The sequence below is a fragment of the Lynx rufus genome, unplaced genomic scaffold (genome assembly GCF_022079265.1).
Source record: "Lynx rufus isolate CCGP_SWC_20201006 ecotype Redwood Valley unplaced genomic scaffold, mLynRuf1.p SCAF_8, whole genome shotgun sequence".
NCBI lineage: Eukaryota > Metazoa > Chordata > Mammalia > Carnivora > Felidae > Lynx > Lynx rufus.
This window is the reverse complement of record NW_025814896.1, coordinates 104,126,739-104,154,587: the sequence shown is the minus strand read 5'-3', so window position 1 is coordinate 104,154,587 and position 27,849 is coordinate 104,126,739. Positions and strand designations below refer to the sequence as shown.

The window sequence follows — 27,849 nt, the reverse complement described above, 5'->3', positions numbered from 1 at the left end:
CGTGATTGTAAACGTTTGCACAGAACCTCGATTTCCCATAGCTATGTGTGAGATGAGCTGAGAACATATTTCTTTCAGTCTCTTAAAATATTATTTGCCCTCCTCACTGATAAGACAACAGAGGATGAGAGTAAAAATGTAATAAAAATATGGAAAAAAAAAAAAGACTCCCTTTGCCTACTTTCAGCAAACCTAATGTTAAAAAAATACAATAATAATAAACAAATCAGCTCACAAAGAAAACAGCTTTTCACTTAGTTTCTTTTGAAGTGAATCTCCTTTTATTTTTTCGTTTTGGAAGCCTGCACATGCAGGCTTCCTTGGAAATGGATGAATTCTGTAGAGTTTCCAGACTCCGAAGATAAACAAAGCAGTGAATTTCTCTTCCCTCCCCCACCCCCACCCTGTAAATAACCTCGGGCCACAGTCTGAGCCTCCCTCTGCTCCCCGCCTCTACCAAGGGGCTGGGGGCTGGGTAGGCCTGTGACACCGGGGTGAGGCAGCGCAGGGAGGAGGGGGGGTGAGGGAGGAGCAAGTAAGGGTGGGCTCATCCAGGACTGAGCCCCAGCTGCAGCCCGGTGAAGAATGTCGCATGCATGCCCGCACACACAAAATGTACACAGTGGAGCCAGGCGAGAGAGAACTGTTAAAAAAAGAGAAGAAAGAAAGAAAAAGTACTGCTTCATCAGCTAAAAAACAGTCCTGTTCTTTCCTGGTTTGATTTCAGCTTGAAGTACTGGCTTGGAATTGCCCGCAGCGATATTGGGCCCCTGCCCACACAGCAGGCAGACGGCTTTCCCTGCCAGCAACAGGCTTTTAATAAAACAGGATGCTCGCCCATCACTAAGGCCACTGAGGACTAGGGGTCCCGGGTCCGTATGGACTGCTTCTCCCAGAGCCATTCTCTATTCCTTATCAGGAAACTCCACTCGGGAGCTCCTGGCCCGGGAGCAATGCCCCTCTCCCAGGGGACTGCGGAGTGAATGCTTGCGGGGTAGCCGCCCCATTCCCTGAGCTATCTGCTTCCTTAAGCTTCTTATCACCCGTGAGCGTGCTCCCTTGCTCCTTCTAGGCATCTTGGCTTTTATGAAGTTTCCCACCTTGGCAGTTAAATAGGATGGACTTTTAAATAAGGACCTGGCTGTACAGGAAGGGTGAAGACAATCCGTCCCCGTCTGCACACAGCCAACTCTAATGAGTCATGCCAGATCTGGATTTGGATCCGACTCACCATCTCAAGTGTGATGAACGTTAGCACTTGGGGGAGGTTCACCTGCCCGTTTGTTTTCTCCCCACTTGGAATGAAATGGGGTATGTTTCTGTTGGGACGGTGGTCCCTGAAATTTGCTGGCCGCGGTCTAATAGTGTCCCAACTAATGGGTGAGCTCCCAGGGTGCCCTCCAGACCCTGGAGATCCTGTGCGCTGCCCCCTCCCCCCAGCCCATGCTGGCCCCAGGGCATGGAAAATGGGATGTTGAAAGTTCTCCAGAAGGATTATCCATAGGCTCAGAGGCATAGCCGGCTCCCGCCAGGGTGTCCAGAAGTGGCTGAGTATGGACCACATAACAGGCAATCAGCAAGTGGCCCTTGATGACCTCATATATGACTGGACTCCAGCATGAAAGAGACATCATTGTCATTAATAGGAAAGGCCTTGGGGCGCCTGGGTGGCTCAGTCGGGTAAGCATCCAACTTTGGCTCAGGTCATGATCTCATGGTCTGTGAGTTCGAGCCCCGTGTCTGGCTCTGTGCTGACAGCTCGGAGCCTGGAGCCTGCTTTCCATTCTGTGCCTCCCTCTTTCTCTCTGTGCCCCTGTCTCTGTCTCTCCATCTTGCAAAAATAAATAAATATTTTTTTTTAATTTAAAAGAAAAATAGGAAAGGCCTGACAACCTAGAATCTATCCCCAGAACCGCCCTTGCTTCTTCTCTAGTTTAGACAACTTGATCCGTGTGTGCTTCAGTCTCATTTGTAATGTGCAGAGGGGGGTGTTGGAGGAGGGGAACTCATCACCCCCTCCACTGTGCTTTTCCTTCGCAACTTCCGAGCAGGCCTTGTGGATCCCTCAGGGCACCTTCCTACCCTGCCCCGGTGGGAAACCCAGCCAGCCATAGCCCGTCGGTCAGAGATGGCCCTTGAGCAAAGGCCTGTGATGCTTTCCAACTTTTCTTCCAACGGTGGTAGTCGGTGAGCCTTTGAGTCTCAATCCAGTACGTTTCTACGCGCTTTGAAGTTCTGAGGAGGAAACCGAAGGCATTGGTGGTACAGGTGGTGTTTTCATTTCTCCCTTCACTTGAAGTTCGTGACTTTGGAAGTGAAAGGAGGAGGGAGGAAGTATACGGAGGGAACATCTGGGCATGTAGATGGTGTCAGAGTGGAGAATTGTGTCTGCTGGACCGCGGCCCAGATCCACCCCGGAGCAGCGGGGTCCTGGCAGGAAGCAGGATGTACTAACCCAAATCTGAGAACATGCGGCAGGAGACCTGCCAGTGTGACCAGAAAGAGTTTAAACAGAAACTTCAGAGGGAGGAATTAACAAAAAAAAAAAAAAGCCCAAATAAATCTATAAAACCAGAAACGACGAGGCACAGCACAAGAATATCAGCTAGGGTTCTTGAAAAGAAACTACTCTTGCTGACTCAAGCAAAGGGGGAATGTGTGGGACGTTGTCGAGGGGCTCACAGGAGAGCGGGTTTTCTGAGCTGGAGCACGGGGTTCAGGCCGGGAGGGAGCACAAGTGTGTCAGGTGCCTCTGCGGGGTGGGGATGGGCTGCGGTCACTCCTTCTGAGGCTGCTCAGCTCCGCTCTGGGACAGGAAAGGGCACTGGGACAACACCCTTCGGCTTCCAGACAGGGAGACAGCACCTGAACTCCCCGCCCACCAGGACTGCCCGATGGTCAAGACCACGCCACAGAGGAACACACAGTTGTGCAAAGGAAGGGCGCACGGATTCTACGTTACTAAAAAAAAAAAAACAAAAAACCAACGGTACCCAGCGCCATATGTGACGGAAGTGTTACACCATAAACGCCATGAATGGCCAGGCGTGTCTTAGAAGGGTGACTTCAAGGTCAATGGCCAGGTGTGGAAAACCCAGCTGGCAGGCACAGGCGGGGGTCAAAGGGTAAAGGCAAAGGTGCTTCCCAGCCACCAAGACGAAGCTGTGTGGAGCCCAGGAAGGAGTCTAGCTGCTGTCAGAGATGTAGGTCAAAACCCAAAATACCTAGACAAGTCAAGGAGGGAGTAAGAAGCAAGGACTTGTGTCCAGGGCTCAAGGTCATCTTTCTGCACTCTGGTGGGGCCCGTCCTGCTGGAAAAGAGCCGCTTTGAAAGGTCCTAGTTCTGAGCTTCAGAGTGGAGGAGGTGCCCAAGAGTGTCAGCGAAATCACTCCTGGTCAGGAAGGCTCCTGGGCTCTCCCTCTTGGGAAAGCAAATCTCCCCGATTCAGAATTTGGCTTCCACTGCTCTGGGCATGGGGCCAGTTCCAAGAGGATCCAGAAACAGGATGGTTCTGCCAGGCTGGGGGCCCAAGGGAGACAGGGGCCTGGGGCTGCTGCGACCATCTTGCCTCCATGTGAAGCAGCAGCAAAGCCAAATGGAGAGACTCAGGTCCTGGTGACATTAACAGACCTCTGAACTCAGCTATGCCTAAGGCCGGGGTGACTTAGATTCTGCTTGAAGGCAAGCCCTTGGGGAAAATCCTCTGAGCCAATAGAATCTTTTAGTGTCTAAGCCAGTTTGCGTTGGCTTTCTATCACTCGTAATCACAAAGGGTTTCAATAATAGGTAGATAATAATACTAATAAGGACCTAACTATGCATTATTTCCCTTATAGCAACGCCAGGAGGTTAATGCCATTATCATCCCCAATCTGGCATAAAGAAAACAAGGCCTGGAGAGATTAAACAAAATTCCTTAGTGCCGCCCAATCTTAACCTGAAGGACTGGGGCTCAAGTGTCCAAATGCACAGATACCGAGTGAGGAAAGAGACTGAGAGAAAACCCTCAATTCTGCTCATTCACATGACTAATCCCAGTGAGGAACAAAACGAGAGGAAACACCAAGAAAAAAAAAATAATAAAAACCAATGTGGCCACCAAAGGTGGTCATTGGTGATCTCAGATCTTTAGAAAAGCATGCCTAAAATGTGAAAAGGGGGCACAGAATCAAAGAGAATGTGCATGAAGGGACTGCCCTTCTGAGGACAGCATCGAGAAGGCTAACGCCCAGAATAAGCAGAAACCTACTAAAGGACCATGATTTCACAAGGCTTTTTAAAGCTACTTGAAGAGCGCAAGAAAGGGATAGGGCTGTGCGCGGAGAAAGTGCTAACATGTAAAGACTTGACAAAAAAGACGGCCCGCAATTTCAAGTTAGCCTCCCACTTTTCTAGTTTTTCAGGTGATCTCGAAAAAGGTAGAACCCAGGACTGTGAGACAACACTCGGATACACTAAATGAGTCAGTCTTCAGCCCAGGCAAAGAGGAAAGTTCTCAGATGACCTCGGAGAAGCACACTGATAAAAATATTGGGAAGCTAGCCCCTAAGCAAACTGTCCATTCTCAAACACCGTAAAAGGATAGATTGCTTTATGGCAATCCCTGGGGGAATAGTCTAGAATTATAGACCATGTGGCTTGCAAACATTTCAAAAAGAATGCGAGGGACAACACGGGTTCAAGTCACCCCAAACAACTAGGAATCTTTTGTGGTTAAACAGGTGCATCTGGTAAGCATTGTGTACCTAAAATAATGTCAGCAAAGCAGTTGGTATCTTGGAGCGTCCTTTGATGCCACGGATGGGGCAGAATCAGAGCATCATGGCCAAGAGTATCAGTGTTGGGGACAGATGCAAATTCTTACCCACCAACTGCTCTCTGCATACTGTAGGCTTCCTCTCTTGGAGGTACAACGTCTTTCTTGATCATACAATGGGTATAAAAGCCCACCCCCAAAATGCAATAGATAAGCAAATCATGAATGACACAAAGTCATTTCAACTGGATGGAATAGGAGGCCAAACCATCAGCACAAACTGAATCTGAATATGTATCAATACAAACACAGAAAATTAAAAATGAAACACAGAAGAACGTGCTGAGTAGAAACTATTTTGTCAGCTGCCTATGTAACCATGAGAGCAGGGAATAGCCCGAATGTCCAACAACAGTACGCAAGAGAGCTAAGGAAACAGAGTGGTCCGAGAAGTAGAATACAGTTCTCAAGGGAGAGAACTAGGTGTCGGCCAGTATATTCCAGGCACCTGACCCTATACGTGGAAATCATGCAACAAGATGAAAAGCTGAAGACCAAATGACATCCACTTGAGGGATACTGTTACATCAAAGGGTTACATCCAGATTTATAGCAAGTGGTAGAGATGTTTCTCTAAAAGTTGCACCCTCACCCGTGGAACAAAAGAAAGTCTGGCAGTTTTAGTTGCCATGGGATTAATGTCAGTAAAGGACGTGAGTGCTGAAAGCCAACGTGTACCCACGGAAGTATAATGCCTGGGTGTGCTCCCTGCAGGGGCCCATCCAGGTGTCACGAGTGACAGTCCTGTGCGAGCACATCCAGGTACTGGTGTGATGGAACAGGTCATGGGTATGGCCACCCCACTCAAGCTTATTCGGGCACTTCTGGGTTGACCTTTCGAGAAGAAAATTAACAGTAATTTCCAGATAGATGAGAGAGTTAAATGTGGAAAATGAACTCATTGTAAAAGAAAAGAAAAGTAAGACATGTATCTGCACCTGGGAGAGATGAAAACTTCCTATGGGTGAAATTCATGGGAATAGTCACAGAGGAAAATAATTGGCAGATATAGAAATATTAAAGTTTCTCCGTCCTAAGTCACCATGACAAAACTCAAAGGCGCAGAAATAACCGGGGAACATACATGACAGATAGCGGGTGAATTGCACGATCACTGAGGTGCGTGCCTAGCGTAAGACTAACAGAAAAATGGGCAAAAACACGATAAGGCAACGCGAAGGGAAAGAAATGCAAATGTTCCGTAAGAAATCAAAAGATGCTCAAACTTGCAAACAACCGGATACATGCAAATAAAAGCAGTAAGCTAACATTTCTCTTTCAAGATAGCATAAAAAAAAAGATAACAATTTATCCAAGGGTCCGGGGACAAGGGCAACCATGTAGGTGGGAGTGCTAATTAGAGTCTCCCCGCCGGCACTCCCTGAGTAGTTTACTTAACCTTCCGCACAGTAAACTGAAGACAATCATAATTCCTGTCTGACGGGGCTGTCAGGGGGATTGGGTGAGATTACTCTAGCCCGGTGGTGACACTTCAAGGAATCTTTTCTAATTAGAGGTAAGCAAGCAGGGTATGACTAGATAAGTCATGATACATTTATGAGACCAAGTGCTAAGCAGACATTAGGTACATTGTAAAAGACTACTTCCTAATGAAAATAAGTGTAACGAGCCTCATATTTGTAAAGGAAAGTGCACACATTAAAAAAAGTTTTTTGACTTTATTTTAGAGAGAGAAAAGAAAGAGAGAGCGTGCATGGGGGAGTGAGGCAGAGGGAGAGAGAGAGAGAGAGAGAGAGCATCTTAAGCAGAGAGAGAGAATCCACACCCTGAGTGTGGACCCTGACACGGGGCTCGATTCCACCACCCAGGGATCATGACCTGAGCTGAAATCAGGAGTCAGTTGTTCAACCCAGGCGCCCTGACACACATATTATTTTACGTACAGAAGAAAGATGGCTAAAATTTTGATTTGTTTCCTTCTAGTGGTTATTTCTAAGTGGTGGGCTTACCGGCAATTTTTTTTTTTAACAGAAAAAAAGCTATTAGGACCCCAAAAATGTGGAAAAATGGTATTGAGGCTAAGCAAAGTCAAAACAAAGTGAAATAACCTCAACTGTGTCCTGAGAGTGTCAATCGTTGTGTTTAGATTTGCTGGAAACCTCGAAGTGCATGAAATAATTGGAGAAGATGGTCATGTGCGGCCTGAAAGGGATAAGGTCTTGTGGGGGTTGTGACATCTCTCTGCACAAATTTGATGGATGTCACATCAGGATGTGTCCCGATTTTGCCCTCTGGAATAGCACGTCACCTGCCTGTCAATGACCATACCGTCTAAAGAAAAAGATTAGGACTAACTAACGTAAGGAACTTGGGGCCACACTCGAGCCCTCGGGACCTCTCTTGATGTTGGTGGGCATTTTGGCCCCCGGAAAGCAAGCTTTGCATGGGGCTTGGATTTGATAGCTTCTTGTTTTCTCTTTAAGATGGACAGCTGTAGAATGATTAATTACGGGACAAAGAAAGGGAGCCAGGGCAACCATCAGCATACGGAAGGTAGGGAAGGGGTGGTTTGACATTGTCCTCAGGAACATTGTACTTTACATCGAAAAGTGATGTCAGATTCATTTCTGAGACCTTCTATCCTGCTGCTCTGATACCCTGGCCGTAGCAGGGGACAATTAGCCCAGAAGTTGGTTCATTACAGTTTAGTGAGATTTAAATAATTTCTCGGGAGACAAGCTCTGTGCAAGCTGGGTTAAAACGAAGCTAAGCCGGTGATACAGAGCTAACCCCAGGAGTGGAGGCTGTGTGAAAAGTTTCCATGTGGGAGCCGATTAATCGAGATAAGGATCACACATCACTGGCCACGCCGGTCAACGTGACTGGTAAGGTGAATAGCAGAGGCGGACAAATATGGCAACTGATATCCGTTCCCTACCCTAAAGCTTAGGTCCCGAAATTTCCCTTGGGAAGCCCCCCCTTTAGCGTCACCAGCTATGTTAGTCGGGCGAATTCCCCTTACCCCATATTTCAGGGGTCGGCTCGCATTGGCTTAAGCCAATTAGCTTGTTCCTTTGCCCTGACTTTGGGCCCATGGCACCCGAGGGACCGTTGGCCGAGCTTCCCGGGAGACGGAAGCCCTCTCTCTTCTGCTGGAGCCTGCAAGAGCGGCCCTCCCCGGATGGCACAGGACATGGAACGAGGAGTCAAGCAGTGGAGAGAAAGAGGAGGGACAGCCTCTGGGATCCTATGACGGGAGAAGTACAAAACTGGAGCTTCGGGGACTCAGGAAACTGCCTCGTCCAAGATCGGAGCCTCTGCCTGATTTTTCACTGTCCCGGGCCAGTACCTCCCCTTGATTGTTTAAGCTAGTTTGAGCGGAGTTTTCTGTCATTTGTGTCATACTGGTACGATGCTGAACAGGACGCTTACCTTCTAGTTTAGGAGACTGGATTGTTGTGTCTATGCCTTCGGCAACCACCAGCAAGCAGCTTAAGGAAGATAAAATCTGCTTTGACTTTACTGTCAAGATAATGTTTTCAATATCTTATTCTAAAAACATGACCACTCTCGGAAGGACTTCTGTGAAATTTTGTCCCCATCACCTGGTCTGACCCAGGGCAGGGCTGGTCTGAAGATGACAGAGTGACCGAGCCCCCCAGGTTCTGGTACAGCGGATACAGCCATCCCCTTTTCTCTCTCTCTCTCTCTCTCTCTCTCTCTCTCTCTGTGTGAGTGGTGACAATGCACAGAAAGTGATTGGTCAACTGTAAACTGTTACAAAACAGAATCACACGTCTGGTGTAAGTTACCGGTTGACACAAGTTTTCTTTACCGATTCAGTAAAATGATTGTGGTTCAGTTTTAGCCAACAGGGTCCGGCACGGAAAAATAAATCACATGCATTGTAAGATTTGATGAGGTAGGTCAATGCATCTTAAATCCTTCCCAGAGCAAAGAGAAAGTGTTTTTGTTTCACCGGAGGGAAGTAGCCTGGGCCCTACCCTAAGGCCCCATGGGGTCCAAAGTCCATGGGAACCCTTCTCAGGTCCTGAGGAGGCCAAGATTATTCAGGATACTGGCATGCACGCATTTCTACTCTTCTCCAGAGGGTGAAGATCAGCCAAGGGTTGCTGAGGGATGAATCATGTTTCAAGCTAGGATTGTATTTAGCTGCATTTGGCCGAAAACTCCAAAGACAGAAGCATAAAACACAAGTGTTTACATACCCATAGAAAAGACTTACAGAACTTTCTTCTTCTTGCCTTTCTGTTCCACAACCCTAGCTCTGGCTTTTGCTCTCAGTGTCACAAGGAGGCTGCAGGAGTTCCTGCTCTCCCATCTATGGCCCGATGAAGGAGGAAGAGAATATCTCCGCAATTGAATCCGTTCCTTTTAACTTACCTTCCTATAAATTCCATACTTCTGCTTATATCCCATTGGCTAGAAATTAGTTACATGGCCACAGTGAACTGCAAAGGAGCCCGGAAAATGTAGTCTTTTAGTCGGGCACATTACCTCCCTGGATAAAATTGGGGTTCTCTTGCTCCGTAAATAGAACAGAGATAGGGTAAGGACACGAGAGAGGTTTATTGGTAAAGATCATTCAGAAAAAAACTGCGAACATGGGAGCATCTGCATGAGAAGCACGTGCCATCAAAACTTATTTCTGGGCAATGTTCAATGAGGATCGTCACAGAGGCTGGCCAAAGTGAGAGGCTTTACTCTTCAAAGGGTCTGGTTTCTGAGACCCCAATTTCTTTTCCCAGAGTGATGGCCGCTTGTAACAGGCTGTCCTTAGGGCATCAAGGTGTCTTACGAAGAAGTAATTTGACTTCCTGTTTGCTCTTCCTGTCTGCCTTTCACCTGCCAGTTGCCCCCCCTCCTTTTTTTTTTTTTTTTTTTTTTTTTAAACGCACTGAGTCGCCCCTGGAGCTGCAGAGGGAGGGGTCTTTCTGTCCTGGGACACAGCGATCAGAACCTTTTAACCTCGTTGAGCCAATGAGCAAGTGAGTTGCTGGGCACCAGGTGCCAGATGCTTGAGGTCTGTTATTTTAGTGAATTCTCACAACAACCCCATGCAAAAGGTCCTTTTCAACATCTTCGTTTGAGGCATGGAGAAGTGAAGCCATTTGACCAGGGTGGCAAGTTTGGCAAGGGAACAGCTGCATGTTACACTTCCAGGAAAGAAGAACCAAGGTGTAGAAGGTCAAGGAAAGAGCAGGGCGCGGGGCGTGGGGTGCACCTGCTGTGACCACCTTTCAGGATCTGATCTTCCTTCTCTGGCACCGGCGTCCTTCCAGGACCAGCTCACGCCGTTTTGGTGGGCTGCCTGGTCCGGAGGTGGGCGAGTGACCCAGAACCACTGACTAGCACATCCCATGCCCCAGTTCCAATGTCCAGGATGGGCGGATGGTCCCGTCATGCCATTCCCATGCCTGTCACCCGGGCTGCTCAGAAGACAGTCTTTGAGCTAAGCTGCCGGCAGCCAGCTCACAGCCACCTCTAGGGGAGACCCCCCCCCCCCTCAAGAGCGATGGGGCGATTGAGATCCAGTCCTGCTGATGTCATAGAGTCAAGCCAGTCCTGGACTTTGCAGGCACTGACCGGTGGATTTCTTTCTCAACTCCGTTAAGCTGAGTTCTTTCCCTTACAGCCCTTACTTCCTGCATTAAGTTCTTTCCCTTACAGCCCAAATGTCTGAGCTTTTATGCAGGGCGGACAGCACGAATGCTCCCCTTCCAACCACTGGGGGCCCACCTATAAGAGAAGGGTGAGAAGTTAAGCAAACGGAAAAGGTTGTGTTTTCTAAAGCAAGGAGCATTTTTCTCTATTTTAAGCCATACATAAAAAGGAAGCCCTTTGGGGATGTTTTCTGGCCTGGGGCTCTGAACCTCTGCATTTCACTCATTAAGAAGCATCTCTCCTCCTCAGAGTGGAAGGCCCCCAGGAGAGGCAACTGCAAGCAAGGCCTCTGTGAGAGGAGAAGTGAGGCATCTCAGGTCAGTGGGGAAGGGTGGCTCGCTCAAGAAACAGTATTGGGTCTACGGCCATATCACCCTGAACATGCCCGATCTCGTCTGATCTCGGAAGCTAAGCAGGGTGGGGCCTGGTTAGTACTTGGATGGGAAGAAACAGTATTGGGACGACAGAATGGGGGGACCATCCAAAAAGAAAAGAAAAAAAAAGGTGAATCCATACTTTAATGATCTATCCAAACAAAATCTACATAGATCAACTTTTGAAATATAAAACAAAAATGAAACCATCAAATTTTTTAAACTTTTTCAAAAATGTTTATTTATTGAGAGAGAGAGAGAGAGCGCAGGGGAAGGGCAGAGAGAGAGAGAGAGAGGGGGGAACAGAAGATCCGAAGTGGACTCTCAGCTGACGGCAAACAGCCCAACGCAGGGCTCAAACTAACAAACCGTGAGATCGTGACCTGAGCCGAAGTCGGACACTCAACTGACTGAGCCACTCAGGTGCTCCGAAACCATCAAAGTTTTAAGAGAAAATAATAACTTTTACCTTTTCACGTCAGAAGGAGGAATGCCGTATTAGCACAAACACAAAGCATAACACCCCCAAACAGAAAGAATTGATGAAAAGGACTACATAAAAATCGACTTTTCTCTCTATGGCCAACCGATCCTATCATCAACAAACCTAAAAGGCAAATGTCAAACTGGGGGAAACTGTTTTGATTAACATCACTAAGTGCAACTCTCCCTAATATATAAAGACTCATACATCAATAAAAGGCCAACAGATAGAAAAATGGGCAAAGGACATGAATTGACGAGCTGTAGGAATGGGAAACAAACAGTCCTGAAGCATTTGAAGAAACGCTCAGCATCATTAACGAGAAGAAAAATACATTTACACCAAGATACTATTTGTCATTGTTCAGGCTCTCACATTTTGATCACGTGCCATGTTCAAATACGCATTTGGAAACAGGTGCTCTGATCCACCCTAGCTGTTTGTGAAATAGTGGCTTTGGGGGAGGGCAATTTGGCGATATCTATCCAAACGACAAAGGCACATCTCCCTTTCCCTGGGACCTCGGTCTCTGAGAATTCGTCTGCGCATGCTCTCACAGGTGTGTGAGTGACGTGCACACTTAAGGGTACACTTAAGGCAGCATTGTCTGTATTTGCCAAAGACTGGACACGACCCAAATATCTAACATTCTGCAACTGGTTAAATAAACTAGGGGGGCTCCTGGGTGGGCCAGTCGGTTGAGCGTCCGACTTCGGCTCAGGTCATGATCTTGCGGTCCGTGAGTTCGAGCCCCGCGTCGGGCTCTGTGCTGACAGCTCAGAGCCTGGAGCCTCCTTTGGATTCTGTGTCTCTGTCTCTCTCTCTGCCCCTCCCCTGCTTGAGCTCTGTCTCTCTCTCTCTCTCCCTCTGTCTCAAAGATGGATCAACTTTAAAAATAAAATAAAACAAAACTCCATAATTCACCCTTCTTGCCCCACCCGTTAAAAACGAGCTCTCCTGACACAGGACCCCGAGAAGGCGGGGGGCGCCCCTCCTGCCAGGGACACAGCACTGTGGCTCTGAACTCTGACACAGGGTCACCACACCCAAGTTTCTGGCCCCAGAGTCCTGTCTTTTGAATCACAGCGGTTGCGGGTGACATCCTGGTGCAAGCCCCTGGTATGCTCGGCCTTGGCATTGGGCTGCTTGGCTCCTGGGACGGGGACACCGATAGTGTGGCAGAGGGGGCTGGCAGGAGCAAGTGTCCAGCTGTCACTCTGTGAAGGATGGGTGTCATCTTGGCACCCAAGGGCCTGGCCGGCTGCCCGTGAATGTTTGGAGGGAACTCTCCGGTGGGAGGCGCTCCTGGCCCTTCTGGAAGGGTGTGCGTCTCGCTAGGCCCTCCCCTGGGCCTGACGGGAGGCTGGCTGTCAGACGGGTGCGAGTGCAGACAATTTGAGGGGAGGCTGGTCACTCCTACAAGCCACCAGGCAGAGAGACTGCTCTGAGCTGACAGCAGGCCAAGTGAGAGGCCCAGGGCAACATCCCCGTGGATGGGCCTCCCTGCGCGCGTGTGTGTGGGCGCATGCGTGAATGCCATGAATGTACACGCGTGGGTGTGCCCGTGTGTGTGCCAGGACCGCACAGACACCTGACACACGCAGGCATCCCCCTGGAGTCGTTCCCATCTGCTCCGTGGTCTGACTAGAATCGCCTTCCCAAACTGGTCTGCGTCTTGCACTTTTTCCACAGAGAAAGGGCCAGAGAAATTGGCCCCCTGCCCCGCAGGATCTGAACGTCTGGGTGGGGGCCGCCGGGGCTGTTTCCCTGGGCAGAGACGCTGCCTGGAGGGCTATGCCGCTGACCTGTCAGGAGACAGGGAAACAGTTGTTTCCTGCATCTTTGATGTGGGGCCCCCGACGGGCGCAGCCTGGACATTGTTTTGTGCCCACTTCCTTGGCTCGGGAGGAAAGAATTCTGTAGGCCCGTGTGGGGCATAAGCTTGGCTGTCAGCGTGAGGAAAGGGAAAGACGCGCGAGGACTTTCTGAAAGGAAGAAGGAGAGACAGAGACAGAGTAGGAGGGAGGGATTATAAACATGGACGGGAGGGGTGGGATTTGGGAGAGGCAGGGAGGGAATGGTGTGCAAGCCCACACCTGACTGTCTCTTACGAAATCACTTGCACGCCGCTGATGGGAATGAGCCCAAGTCCCACTGCCCAGGGCTCCTCTGTGTCTGGCGTGGCTGGATCTTAGGATCTCCAATAACCACTTCCGGTCAGCCTCAAGGAGCCGGTCGAGGTGGCCGAAAGGGTCCCCCTCACAATGGTGATGGTGCTTGTGGTGGCTCCGGAGAACCTCTGTCACTCGCTGACTCCATAGGGACCTCAGGGAAATGACCTCCTTTCCTCGGCCTTCCCCTCCCCATGTAAAAGGCATGTTGGACACTGACTGATAGAGTGGGCTATTAAACTATTTATCTGGCGGGGGGAGGGGGGGGTGGGTGGGTAGGAAGAAGAATCTGGAAGCCGAAGCCAGAGTGTGTATTGAATGTGAAAATGTACGGTGGCACGGAGAGGACTTTTTCCCCCAAAGCCAGAATGTTGCCACAGTCTGCAGCCAGCAGAAAGGGGGTCAGCGAGTGCACGACTGGCCTGTCCCTGTGAAGGCACGTGCGTGGCGGCCCATGTGGATGTGTGCGTGTGTCTGCGTGCGTTGGGGGTGAACGGGTGCCCGGAAGGAGCCCCGAGCCGTGTATGGAAAGTAAAAGTAGTGAACGCTCGGCTTAAGCAATCGTTTTCCTCCCGGGGGCTAAAATTCACGGGCACTTAGCCAACAGCCACATTAGGATAAGAAATGTAATCTGTTTATATTAAGTTTGCAAATACATCTCATTGGTGCAGTGGGCGTGCAGTGCGCCATAACCTGCCGTGACGCTGGCCTTGGCTTGGGGTCCATGGCCAGCACACCGGAGCTAACGGGCTAGAGTTTGCAAGGCCCAGCCTAACTGCTCGCCTCCTTCTCAGTCATCCACTTCCCTCTGGGGTGGAGAAACACATTCCCGAAGACGACAGCTGGAGTGTCTGAGAGCCAACAGAAACTGCTGCTTCTTCCCTTCGCGGGAGCCACCACCACTGCCGGAGCAAAGACTGGAAGTGACCTCTTCAGGTCAGAAGGCACTCCGTCCCACCGTCCTGGTCCCTGCAAATGGTCTCTGATGAGGTTCTGGGCTCTGCGAGGCCTCCCTGCTTCCGGACAAGCTCTGGGCTGCCCCTGCCATGTAGCCCGGTGTCGTCCTCCAGTCATGGAAAGTTTCTGGGTCGTAGTGCCTGCCACTTTCCCGAGTACTAGCAAATAAAATCAACAGCCAGCACCTACTTGCCATCTCCTGTGGCCTGGCACAGCCCAGGCATTTCATGGACAGTGCCTCGCTGTACCCATTGGGAAGCTTCCAAGGAGATACCGTCATCCTCCTGCTGTACAGATGTGAAAACAGAAGCTTGGAGGGCTTTGACAACTTGCCCGAACTCCTGCCATCAGTGGGATTAGTGTGGAGTCTGGGTTTGAACCCAGGTTTCTCCAATTCTGGAATCCCAGCTCCCTCCATGAAACGCCACGGGTTGCCTCCCCAGGTATCCCCTGCAACCACGCAGGTCTGCTGTTCACCCACGCCTCTCCTGGAAACGTTCGCTAGCTTTTTTCCAGGTCCTTCCTTCTGACCTCTGCAAACTCATTTCCCCAAAGGGCCCTCATTCCCTCCAACCGGAATTCCATCAACAATAAAACGTGGGGGCTAAAAAGCAAGAGAATGAGAATCACACAGACCCAGCTGAGAATTCTGCTGTCGACTCACGCTGACCTTGCTCAAGTTACTCAGCTTCCCTGCTTCTAGTTCCCCGTCTGTGAGAATAGAGAGCACTAACCTACTGCCTGCTCCACGCGGTGGATGTGACAGCTAAACGAGATAAAGCGTAAACAGCTCCCTGGCCAGTGTTTTCACAGCTCTGCTGAGGGTGTGTGTGGTGGCAAATGTGATAAGGTGGGCAGATGCTCCAGCCGAGTGTTACATCACCCCCATCTACTGACTTCTCCCGCCCCAGGATGGTGTCTGAGAAGACTGAGCAGGGAGCTCGGACTTCCATCTGCAGAGTTCACAAGCTTCTCTACACTGTCATCATGGGGTTGGGAGGGGGGAGCCTGGACATTCACCCCCGCCTGGCAGAGACCAGGCTCTCCTCCGTTTCCCCACTGGAGTGGCATCAGAGGAAGCTCTCTCCACCTTCAGTGGTAACCAGGCCCTGTGGGGAATATCAGTGGGGCACTCTGACCTTCTGCTTGAGGGAGCTATCCGTGGTGGCCCCGAGGGGAGCCAGAACGTGTGTCTCCATCCAGCAGTGAGGTAGAGACCTCTTCTTACTTTTACCTGTGTGTCAACAGATGCCAAGTAGGGAACGTGGATTTCCACGTCCACCTGGCAGGAACAACACAACTCACTGTTAACCAATCCCTTTCCCTACTGGGGCAATGCCAGAGGAAGCCATTTAACACAGACGATTGCACTAATATCCAGGGTCTCGTAACATAATATTCGAAATTTTCAGTTTCAGTAGAAAATCGTGCACCATACCAAGAACAGGATGATCTCAGACTGAAAGAAAACAACCAGTAAATGCTAATCCCAAGATGACAGAGATGTTAGAATGATCGGACAGACATTTTAAAGCAACCACCATAAAAATGCTTCAAAGAACAATGACAAGTACTCTTGAAACAAATGAAAAATTAGGAAGTCATTTAGCAAGAAAGTCAAAATATAAAGAAGAACCAAATGGAAGTTTTAGAACTGAAAAATACAGTAACCAAAACAACAACAATAAAACCCGCATCAAGGGAGGCACTCACAAGGGGAACCGAGGGGACACAGCGAACTGGAAGACGGGATATTGTTACATATCCATTCTGAACAACAGAGAGAAGAAAATGGGCTGGAAAAAAGGGAACAGAGCCTCAGGGATATGTGGTGCTATAACAAAAGATCTAACTTCCGTGACATTGGAGTTCTGGAAGGAGAAGAAAAGAGGGCAGAACTGAAAAAGTGTTCGTTAAGTAATGGCTTAAAACTTTCTGAATTTGGCAAAAAGCACAAAGCCACAGATTTAAGAAGCCAAGCAAATCTCAAACAGGATAAACCCAAAGAAATCCATATCAAGGCACATCACACTCAAACTTCTGAAAAACAAAGAGAAATATGTATATATTGGAAACAGAAAGAAATGACACTCCACCTAAAGGGGAAACATTTTTGACTGATGGATAATTGTTGCTAGAACATAGAGGCCAGAGTATCGAAGAAGTGTTGAAAGAAAAAAAATGGCCAACTCAAAATCCTATCTCCAGCTGAAAGGTCCTTTCTAGTGGAAAGATCCTTCTGGAATGAAAGGGAAATCAAAGCGGTCTCAGAAAAACTAAGAATATTTGTCACCAGCAGACATATGGAATAAGAATGGACAAAAGAATATTTCTCAACAGAAGGGAAACGATAAAAGAAAGACTATTGGAACATCAGTAAGGAAGAAAGAACATAATAAGCAAAAATATTGGTAATATTGGTCATTACAAGAGACTTTCATTTTCCTCTTGAGTTTTCAAGATTATACTGATGATTGAGGCAAAAACTAACACTGTCTAATGTGATTCTAAAAGTATGTAGAAGAAATATTTGAGACAATGAGCTGTATCACTAACAGAGATGGTAAAGGGACGTAAAGAGAGGTCAATGTTCCCCACTTCACTCAAATTTGGAAAATGATGACACTAGTAAACTGTGGTATGTCTCACATGATACAAAAAAATGATTTGATAATATCCAGCAAATATTCCTGATAAAAACTCTTAGCAAATGAAGAATAGATGGGAACTTCCTCAACCTGATAAAGGACGTTTACTAAAAACTTACCACTGACATCATTCTTTTGTTTGTTTGTTTTCAGTGGGCTCCATGCCCAACGTGGGGCTTGAACTCACAATCCAGAGATCAAGAGTCAGATGCTCTACTGAGTAAGCCAGACAGGCGCCCCTATAGTTAATATCATTCTTAATGATGAAAGACTGAATACTTACCCTCCTGAGATCAGAAATTCTCACAGATTCTATTCCACATTGTACTGAAGATTCTATCTAGTGTAATATGGCAAGAAATAGAAATCCAGAGATCCACATTGGAAATAGAAAAGGAAAGCTGTTTTTATTGGAAGGTGACACAGAGTCTACATAGAAAAACCCATAGGGGCGCCTGGGTGGCGCAGTCGGTTAAGCGTCCGATTTCAGCCAGGTCACGATCTCGCGGTCCGGGAGTTCGAGCCCCGCGTCAGGCTCTGGGCTGATGGCTCAGAGCCTGGAGCCTGTTTCCGATTCTGTGTCTCCCTCTCTCTCTGCCCCTCCCCCGTTCATGCTCTGTCTCTCTCTGTCCCAAAAATAAATAAACGTTGAAAAAACAAAAAAAAAAAAAAAAAAAAAAAAGAAAAACCCATAGAACTAAAAAGCCACTAGAACTAAAAAAGTGACTTTAGTAAAGATACAGGATACAGGAGTAATTCACAAAAATCACTTGCATTTCTGTGTATTTGCGGTGAACCATTGGAAATTGAAATTTTAAAAGTACTACTTACAGTAACATCAACAAGTATTAATTAGAGTGAAAATGACAAAAGGTAGACAAGACCTACACATTAAAAATTATAAAACGTTGCTGATAAAAATGAAAAAGACCCAAAATAGGTAGAGAGATACTGTGTTCATGGGTCAGAAGGCTCAATGTTTTTATGGTATAAATTTTCACCAAATTGATCTATAAAGTCAATGCAATTCTGGGCAAAATCTCAGCAAACTTGTAGAAATTGACAAACTTCTTCTAAAACTCATACGGAAATGCAAAGGACTTAGAATAGTCAAAACAACTTTGCAAAGGAGGAACAAAGTTGGAGAACTAACACTGTGTGATTTCAAGACTTATTATAAAGTGACAATAATCAGGACAGTGGAGTGACCGTAAGTACCAATATCAATGGAACGTCAGAATTAAGACTAAACAGACCCACTCGTGCATGAACAACTGATTTTTGACAAAAGTGCAAACAGGGCAGGGAGGGAGAAATGGTAGTCTTTTCAACAAATGCTGGAGGAACACTGGGATATCCAGAGGCAAAAAAGATGAACTTCAATCCATACCTCATACCATTGACAAATATTAACTCAAAAAATGGGTCATCATAGGTTGAAATACCCACAGCTTCCAGAGGAAAATAGAAGAAAATCTTTGAGACTTGGGCTAGGCAAAGATTTCATAGATATAGCAAAAGCATAACACATAAAAGAAAAAAAATGGATTTTTTTTTTTTTTTTTTTAGACAGAGAGAGACAGAGCATGAACAGGGGAGGGGCAGAGAGAGAGGGAGACACAGAATCTGAAACAGGCTCCAGGCTCTGAGCAGTCAGCACAGAGCCCGACGTGGGGCTCGATCTCACGGACCGTGAGATCACGACCTGAGCCGAAGTCGGACGCCCAACTGACCGAGCCCCAAAATGGATTTTTTAGACTCCTTCAAAATTAAAAACAAAAGTCATTGTTAAGAAAATGAAAAGATAAGCTACCATTGGGGAGCAAGCATGTGCAAATCATATATTTAATAAGGGGCTTGTATTCATTATACATAAAGAACTCCCAAAACTCCCAAAACTCAATAATAAGAAATCAAGCAACCCAATTAAAAAACGGACAAAATATTTCAACAGATATATCACCAAAATCTATGAATTATAAACAAGTAAATGAAAAGGTGCTCATCGTTATTAGCCATTAGAGAGATGCAAATCAATATCACGAGATATCACTATGCAACTATTAGGATGACTACAATAAAAAGGACTGACCATAATGGGCGTTATGAGAATGTGGAGGAACCGGAACTCTCACACACTGCTAATGGGTTTGTAGAAATGATGGGGCTGTCATTAACCAAATCTTGCCAAACCCCGTTGAAGGAATCACGGCTTCATTTCTTCCCTGCCCAGTTTGCTTTGCTCAGGGCCCCTGTAAAGCCAGCTTTCCAATGTCACACAAGGTCACCTTCCGCAGTAGTGAGGTTTCCCCTTCAAGTGAACTGGGGTGGATCTACCTTAGAAACACTCTTGCTGGTTTTTTGGGTTTTTTGTTGGTTTGTTTGTTTGTTTATTTGAGGCACCAGAGTGTGAATTAGTATCGTGTGTTCAAAACCCACCAGCCCTCTTTTGGTCTGCTTCTCGGTTGATTTCAGGTGTCTTGAAAGGTGACACGGCGCCGGATAAAAAGAAAGAGAGCAAGACAGAAGGCACCACGACCCTCAGCAATCTCTTGTAGACAATTTTTTGAGGGTTGAATACAACTCTGGGCGTGAGTCAGCTGCCGAGCGAGTGCGTTTCTGTCTGCTTGTGTCTCTCTGCCTTTGCAGTCAGAGGAAGGGCCCGGGCTCAGGCCAGGAAGAATCTGCTCTAAGCTGATAAACCCAAAGCCCATGTGCCAGGAACCCTGTGGTTTTCTGTCTTTGTAAGTTTTCCCCGCGAGGCCTGGGAGGAGAGGACACTCTCTAGGAGGAGGTACTTCCCCGCAAAGCATCGGCCTGAATACCGCCCAGGGGAGCAGTTTGCACACATCCGGACTGTGAGAGCTGCGCACCCAGGGCTGTGCGCTGCATTTCACGGGCTCCGGGCTCCGGGCTCCGAACCGGGGTTTTCTCCGTTAAATGTATGAACTGTAAAGTCCCGTGCCTTCTGGGGATGGGCGGAGGGAGGCAGCCTCTGAGCTGGAGTGGGAGAGGGACCCGCGTGCGGTCCCATGAGGGTCCGACCCCTCCGAGACTGGGCGCAGCTTTCGCAGTGACCGTGGCCGGAGAGCCCCAGACCCTGACAAAGCCAGCCTGCGCTCTCCGCTTTGCCGCCTTTTACTTTTCCTAAAACAGTTCTGGGGAGTTTCAACATTCTGAAAATGGCCGGCAAAACTCTGTAGAGCTGAGCTCAAATCAATCAACGCGAAGAAAACGTGCGGATTGGGTTTTTTTTTTCTTTTTTTCTTTTTTGTTTTAACCCATTGTGGGTGTGTAAACGGAGCTGTCAGTCTGGAAGCCCCCCAGGAGCCCGGCGTGAGTCCGCAGAGCTGGGTATTTTTAGTCTGCTCTCTCTCTCAGATTCCAGCTGGTGGACCCTGAGCGAGCTCTTGTGGGGCTCCTGGCGCAAGTGGCTTTGCGGAACCTGATGATGCAACCGCAAGGTGGGCTTAGCTCATGCAGCGCACAGAGCGGTAGCCCCAGAAGCTCCGAGACAAGCAGATAATACGCAGAAACCCTGTCCAATTTCACCTTTAAAAAAAAAAAGAAAGAAAGACCTCTCAACAGGTCCGGACGCCCGTGTGTGTGTGTGTGTGTGTGTGTGTAGCAATCTACTAGTAAAAATTAAAATCATCACATTGTGTCACAGGAGGGCAGCGTATTTTGCTTTTCTTTGGCAATGATCCATGATTGAGCTACTGATTAAAATATACCCTATGAAGTATACATGTGTTCTGTGGAATGTCTCCCTAAGTATTTGCTGACTTGCCTCTGAATTACACGCCCGGTGAAGCGGACCCTGGCCGGAGGGGATCGCTTCTCCTTCATGCAGGTGCTTTCGGCTCCCCTCTCTCAGGCTGGGATCTGGGCTGCTTTGGGCTTTGTCTTTTGTTCTGACCCCTGAGCCCAGAACAGGATCTAGAACAGGGAGGCTGTCATTCACATCCACTGGGGGCCCCTTCCTGGTCATCTGTCAGGGGGACAATAATGCTAGTCTTACCCTCCTGAGAGTCTCCTTTCCAGATCCAGTTCATGAAGGATGGGAGAGCTGCTGGAGGCTGCACACTTCAGCCGAGTCCTTTTGCTTTCTGCTCCTTACTTGGCCCATCTGTGAGATCAAGGAAAAGGTACAAATTTAGCAGTAATGATTCAGTTATTTTACTTAAAAAAAAAAGTTGGAGCCATCGTTACAAAACAGAATTAACATTTGTTAACTGTGGGATGGGGGTACTCAGGTGTTTGATAGATCATTCTCTGTTTTTCTGTATCTTTCAAAGTCCTTTGGTCCGATAAACGAAGAGGAGAGAAAAATTTTTAAAGGATTTGTATGAAATCTGGTTTCCTCCAGATGGATACTCTCTGGTTCTGTGTACAGGGAAATGCTCAGTAAACCCCAGAGTCCTGAGACTCTAAGGAGAGGCATTAATATTATTCATCACATTTCTGTTCTATACACTGCTCCAGGAATTTACTGATACCCAGCACTAGGCTTCACCCCTACCCACACTCTCTGCTGTGTAAGACAGCCAGCCGTTTGCTCGCTAAGCTGTTTTACCTTTCTGGTGGGATAGGAGTTGTCTAGTTGAAGGCATGGGAGTCCAGAATGATGGCACTTAGAATGTTCTGATTCCGTTTCATCCAACCCTCTCCCCTCCCCCGGAACCACCTGCAACCCCAACCTATACCAAACAGAAGCATATACCTGTAGGAACACTAACTCCTATCTGCAGTCACTAAACATTTGTCTCATATAATGAAATCCCAGCTTTTGGGGGCTTAACCAAAACACGTTGCCGGAGAAAATGCACGTTGACATCTCCACTCCTCTAACTTAAAAACAGCCAAACTAAAATAAGTAACAACAACAACAAAAAGTTGTTTCCCACACATTTGCCCTGCTCTTACCACCAGTCTTCAGCCTGAAATAATTTCATGCTTGAGTTATTAACTTATGAAAATAGGCACAAAAGGGGAAAAATGTGAACAGGTCCTCAGCTATATTATTAGTCATTGCTACAGCTGAGTGCATTCCGGCACAAAGGCGTGTTATTCTGCCTGAGTACCTCAGTTTTGAACAAAATGTAGCTCACTAATGGGTTATGCCTCATATACCTTTTTGTAACCATTAGGTTGCCATTCTCTGTAATCTACCCCGTTTTTCATTACGGGTATGTTCGTTAGGCAGGTGTGCGCACAAGTGCCCGTGTATGTGTGTGTGCGTGTGCATGTGCGTGTGCACGCGCACACACACACACGCATCCCCTTTTGTCTGTGACTGAAAAGAAAGGTCACGGGCTGAGCTGGCAGTCGTTTTGGGGAAACCACTGTCTTGATAAATGCTAATTATCATTGATTATGATAGTTGATCGGTATCATTGATTATAATGTTTAGAAATCAGGGCTGTGGATGGATGTGAAATGTGGATTCTGACAAACTGGTGGATTGGGGGGTAGGAACATGAGTAAAAGAAGGGAACCCAGAAGCATTCTGGAGAAGACGGAGGTAGAGCGGGGAGCCTGACCTGTCTTGCCTCAGTCTCTGTTTGTCAGGGGCAGTGCTGGTCTGAAAACATTCCGGGCTGGGCTCACTTGCCAAGTGTTCTCAGGTTTCCAGGCAGTAGCCCCCTTTATGGAAGTTTCTGGCTTGCGCTCAGAGATGTTGCCCCAAACCAGTTTGAGTCACATGAATAAAAGAGCCAAGTTTGGACCTACTGACTTTTGCTTCTGTAAAGCACAGAATTGGTTATAGAAATCAAGGCCTTTGGGTCTTAACTTCTGGATAGACAAAAATGCAACAAAAGTAGCAGGCAAGAAAATAATCAGGAGAAAGAAATATAGAAGGGAAATAGAAGAAGCTTAGAGAAGATCAAGGTCCTTCACAGGCAAGTATGGTTCATTAGAGCTGTCTCCTAAACAGACCAGAGGTCTGCATGGGGCTGGAGATCCCAGAAACAGGGCCCCCCAGCCCCCACCAATTCTCAGCCAATAAGAGAAGCCCCAGGCACCTTCCCCCTTGATTAGGACAATGGGATTCTCCACCTGACACTTGCCTGGCCAGGAGGGACACTAATTGGGAACCAAATGTGGTCCTTTAACCCCTTTGAAGTGTTCACGAACGCTTTGATTTTGTTCTTTCCTCCTCATTAAGACAAACGGGGTTCTACTTTGCCCTGAAAAAATCTGATCTCACCTCCCAAGCCAGCTGCTCATCTTCCAGCTCCTGTGAGGCAAGCTCTGCAAGGGGGGGTCCCCTCCTGTCAGGTGACAGAAATGGCCACCTTGCCAAAGATCACTCTGGCCGGGCTCTGTCTCGGGGGTCAGCATATCACACTGCAATCAGAGCCCAGGATGCATCACCACGGGGTCTCCACTCATGTCAAAACCACAAAGGGGTTTGTGGTAACTCTCAACCCAGAATGTCCCATTAGATACCAGGCAACACAGACGTGATGAGGTTCCCAGATGCTGTGCCTTGTGGAGGCAATCAGGCTGGAGAGAACTCCAGGAAGACAGAGCCTCCCCCGCCCCCCCCCCCCCGCCTCCCCAAAGATCTAGAATCTTGAAAGATTATGAAGCTAGCTTTGCCTTCGCCCTTCTTTTACTGGTGACACACGGGGGCAAAGAGGTGGCAGAACTGGACCTAGAAATGATATTGCTTCTCCCAGCTGGCACTGAACCCCTGAGTCTCATCTGCCATAACACCCCCCCCCCCCATGCCAAGACCGCCTTCCCTTCTCCCAGTGCAGGGGCAAAGTCAGCGCAAGGGAAACCTGCAGAATGGAGGCAACTGGAGCCCCGTGGTCTACTCAGAGACCATGAACGTGGGACATGCACCTTCACTTCTCCCCCGACAGTGCCAGCCACAGGGGAAACATAGGCCACGGCAACAGAGCTCTGCTCCAGAGGCATGCGCTGAGAAAGAGGCCCCAGTGCCCAGTGGGGACACCTCTGGAGATGGCTGTAGGCTGTGGTGGAGTCCTGGGAGGCTGGATGAACTCTGTCAGGTGGGAAATGGGAAGGTGGAGAGAAGAGTGGTTGTTGTTGCCATTGTTGTTGTTGTTTAGAGAGATAGAGAGAGAATGTGCTAGTGGGTGGGGGAGAGGAGCGGGGGCGGGGGGGCGGGGGGGGCGGGAGGGAGAACCCAAGCAGGCTGAACGCTCAGCGCAGAGCCCGACATGGGGTTTGATCTCGTGACCCTGGGATCATGACCTGAGCCCCAATCAGGAGTCCGATGCTCAACCGACTGAGCCACCTGGGTGCCACGAGAAAAATGTTCTTAAGAGCAGAAATTCAAACCTGGGAAAGCATCACCCATCTTATCTTGTTCTGTCACAGATATAATCTCCACAGCCAACAGGCCCAAAGTCCTGCTACGTGTGTGTTTATTTCCTTGGATCCCCACAGATCTCCATCTGCGAGATCAGCATCTGAATTAGACCCTCTCCCCCTTGTTTTCATTTTTACCGTCTTTATCACTTTAAGTGTTTAGTTCAGGAGCGTTAGTAAGTACATGAACGTTGTTTTACAACAGATCTTAGATCTTATTCATCTTGCAAAACGGAAACTTGACCCATTAAACAGTCACTCCCCGTTCTCCCCTCCGTGCAGCTCCCGACAACCACCGGTCTACTTTCTGTCTCCGTGACTTTGATGACTCTAGGTACCCCATGTATATGGAATCACATAGGATTTGCCCTTTTGTGACTCGCTCATTTCTTCAGGTTTCATATATCTTGTAGCAGGTGACAGATTTTCCTTCTTTTTTAGGCTGAATAATATTCCATTGTATGTAAACACCACCTTTGGCTTATACAGCCGCGTGTTGAAGGACCCTTGGGTCGTTTCCACCTTTTGCCTCTTGTGAATAACACTACTGTGAACATGAGTGTGCAAATACCCCTTTGAGATCTTGCTTTCAATTCTTTTGGCAATATACCCAGAAGAGGAATTGTTGGATCATATGGTAGTTCTATTTTTAATCTTTTGAGGAACCTCCATGCTGTTTTTCACAGCAGCTGAACCATTTCACATTCCCACCCACAATCTAGGAGGGTTCCAATTTCTCTACATCCTCACCAACACTTGTTATTTTCTGTTGATATGTATATATACATATATGCCCCCCTGAGTGGGTATAAGGTGATATCTTCTTGTAGTTTTCATTTGCTTTTCCCTAAGGCTTAGTGATATTGACTATCTTTTCATATGCTTGTTAGCCATTTGTATCTCATCTTTGGAGAGACATCTATCCAAATCCTTTGCCTTTTTTTTTTTTAAGTTTATTTGTTTCTTTATCTTTTTTTTTTAATTTTTTTTCAATGTTTATTTATTTTTGGGACAGAGAGAGACAGAGCATGAACGGGGGAGGGGCAGAGAGAGAGGGAGACACAGAATCGGAAACAGGCTCCAGGCTCTGAGCCATCAGCCCAGAGCCTGACGCGGGGCTCGAACTCACGGACCGCGAGATCGTGACCTGGCTGAAGTCGGACGCTTAACCGACTGCGCCACCCAGGCGCCCCTGTTTCTTTATCTTTTAATGTTTATTGATTTTTGAGTGAGAGACCGAGCATGAGTGGGGGAGGGGCAGAGAGAGAGGGAGACACAGAATCCGAAGCAGGCTCCCGGCTCTGAGCTGTCAGCACGGAGCCCGACGCGGGGCTGGAACTCACGAACTGGGAGGTCACGGCCTGAGCTGAAATCAGGAGTCAGATGCTTAACTGACTGAGCCACCCAGGCGCCCCTCCCTTTGCTTATTTTGAAATCGGATTATTTTGTTGCCGTTGAGTTGTAGGAGTTTTTTAATACCCCCCTCCTTTTTTTGTTTTTAGCTGAAAAAAACTGAAGGATCGAAGAGGTGGGTAACTTACTTGCGTGTGCTGTGAGTCGCCCCGCGGCGGGGAGGGCTGGCCCCAGGCGGCAGCTAGAGCAAGCTGTGGGCCCGTCCTCCCAGCCACATGGTCTCGCAGCCAACACTGCCCGTCAAATGCACACCCTGTGTTCACAGCCTTGTGTGCCAAATTGCTGTTTGGAAACGAACAGCAAACACTGGCTGCGGGGAACTCAGAAGCGTGTAATATCCACTTTAATGACGGTTCCACTCTCTTGTTTTCCCCTCCTCTGAGGAAGCGCAGAGAGAAAAGGCCGTTCATGGAAAAATACATTTAAACGGATCAGTGCCGGGCAGCCCTTTGCACATCTGTTCTTAACAGGTTTCAGCTGAAACTACTGAAAATATACATAGATCTGTTTGCGTGGAACCAGTTAAATCTGATAAGATTACAATTTGGAGGGTAACTCTGGATTTGGTCGGGGGGGGGGGAAGAAAAAACCCTCCACACTTGGTCTCCGCACACGCTCCTAATATTTTACCACAGATGTTGTTGAGGGAATCGGATTTGCTGCAAATTAAAAAGATCTAAATTATTTGAGATTAGTTACAAACAAACTCAAGATGTCCCGACCGCCTTTCTGCACACAATTCCCGCCTCCCCTCCAATCTGGGCCGAGTCCTTTGTTATCAGAGCGGAGACCACAGCTGGGAAATCACTTGTTTCTGAGTAATTCCGTCCTCACTCCCTGCATCAGTCGGTTTAGGGAGAAGATGGTAGGTAGTCTGTTCACACACTGAATGCCCAGTTGTCTTCCCCTGGAGGACACCAGTGGCCCCCAAGGACATGCAGATAGCAGGGAGGGAGGACAGAATTACACAGGTGCTGTGCTCTTTCCCAAGACTTTCTTACATCGCACCAGAACCACCTTTTGAGGTCATCCCATTACAGAGATGAGAAAACTGAGGCTCTAGGATGATTTGCTCAGGACCACACCAACAGTAAAGAAAGAGGTGCTGTGAAGCTAGAAGCTGTGAGTTTTCCTCTCATCTAAATGTCCCATGGTGAGGGGAAGGGGGCATCTGGGTGGCTCAGTCGGTTGAGCAGCCGACTTTGGATTAGGTCATGATCTCGAGGTGCATGAGTTCGAGCCCCATGTCAGGCTCTGTGCTGACAGCTCAGAGCCTGGAGCCTGCTTTGGGTTCTCTCTCTGCTCCTTCCCTGCTCACACTCTGTCTCTGTCTCTCTCCAAAATAAATAAACATTAAAAAAAAAAAATGTCCCATGGGGCAAGGCCACAACTCAGATACCCACAGGGCCCAGCAGAAATGGAAGGAGCCAGGGGCCGTGCACAGCTACGAAGCAGCTTTAGCAGATTGATACTGGGGCAAAGGGGAGGGGGAAGAGTGAAGATATCGTGGGTGCAGATCTCCTGGATTTGGTAAAGAAAGCCAGAAATCACCAGGTTTTTACCTGTAGGCTCAGGTATTGAAGTCAAACACCCGCCTGCTGTTGTTTGGGATCCCATTACAGGGATGCCTCCAGAGGCATCTGAGTAGTGACTTGGGGGTCTATCAGGATCCTTGTCTCCTGGTACAGGAGGTGCGGTCACAGGCAAGGAGCGCCACAGCTCAGCACCCTGGTCCCTGTATCCCTTCTTCTTCTTCTTCTTCTTCTTCTTCTTCTTCTAAATTTTTAAGTGTTTATTTGTTTTTGGGAGAGAGAGAGAGAGAGAGATGGAGCAGGGGAGGGGCAGAAAGAGAGAAGCAGAATCCAACAGAATCAGACGGGATCCGAAGCAGGTTCCAGGCTCTGGGCTGTCGGCACAGAGCCTGACGAGCAGCTCGAACTCACGAACCGTGAGACCATGACCTGAGCCGAAATCAAGAGTTGGATGCTTAAC

The 27,849-nt window shown here is 48.1% G+C and overlaps 1 long non-coding RNA gene across 4 annotated transcripts in view; it reads right to left on the bottom strand.

Annotated features, from left to right (window-relative positions):
* The window catches only part of LOC124504050 (uncharacterized), a 158,149-nt gene that overhangs the window by 17,136 nt on the left and 113,164 nt on the right, over window positions 1–27,849 (bottom strand). For 3 of the 4 annotated variants that reach the window (XR_006960294.1, XR_006960295.1, XR_006960293.1), the window contains one exon: window positions 21,119–21,226. This is a non-coding gene — a long non-coding RNA (uncharacterized LOC124504050). Of the gene's footprint in view, window positions 1–258; window positions 644–21,118; window positions 21,227–27,849 lie in introns of those variants that run through there. The other variant, XR_006960296.1, reaches the window with a different exon arrangement.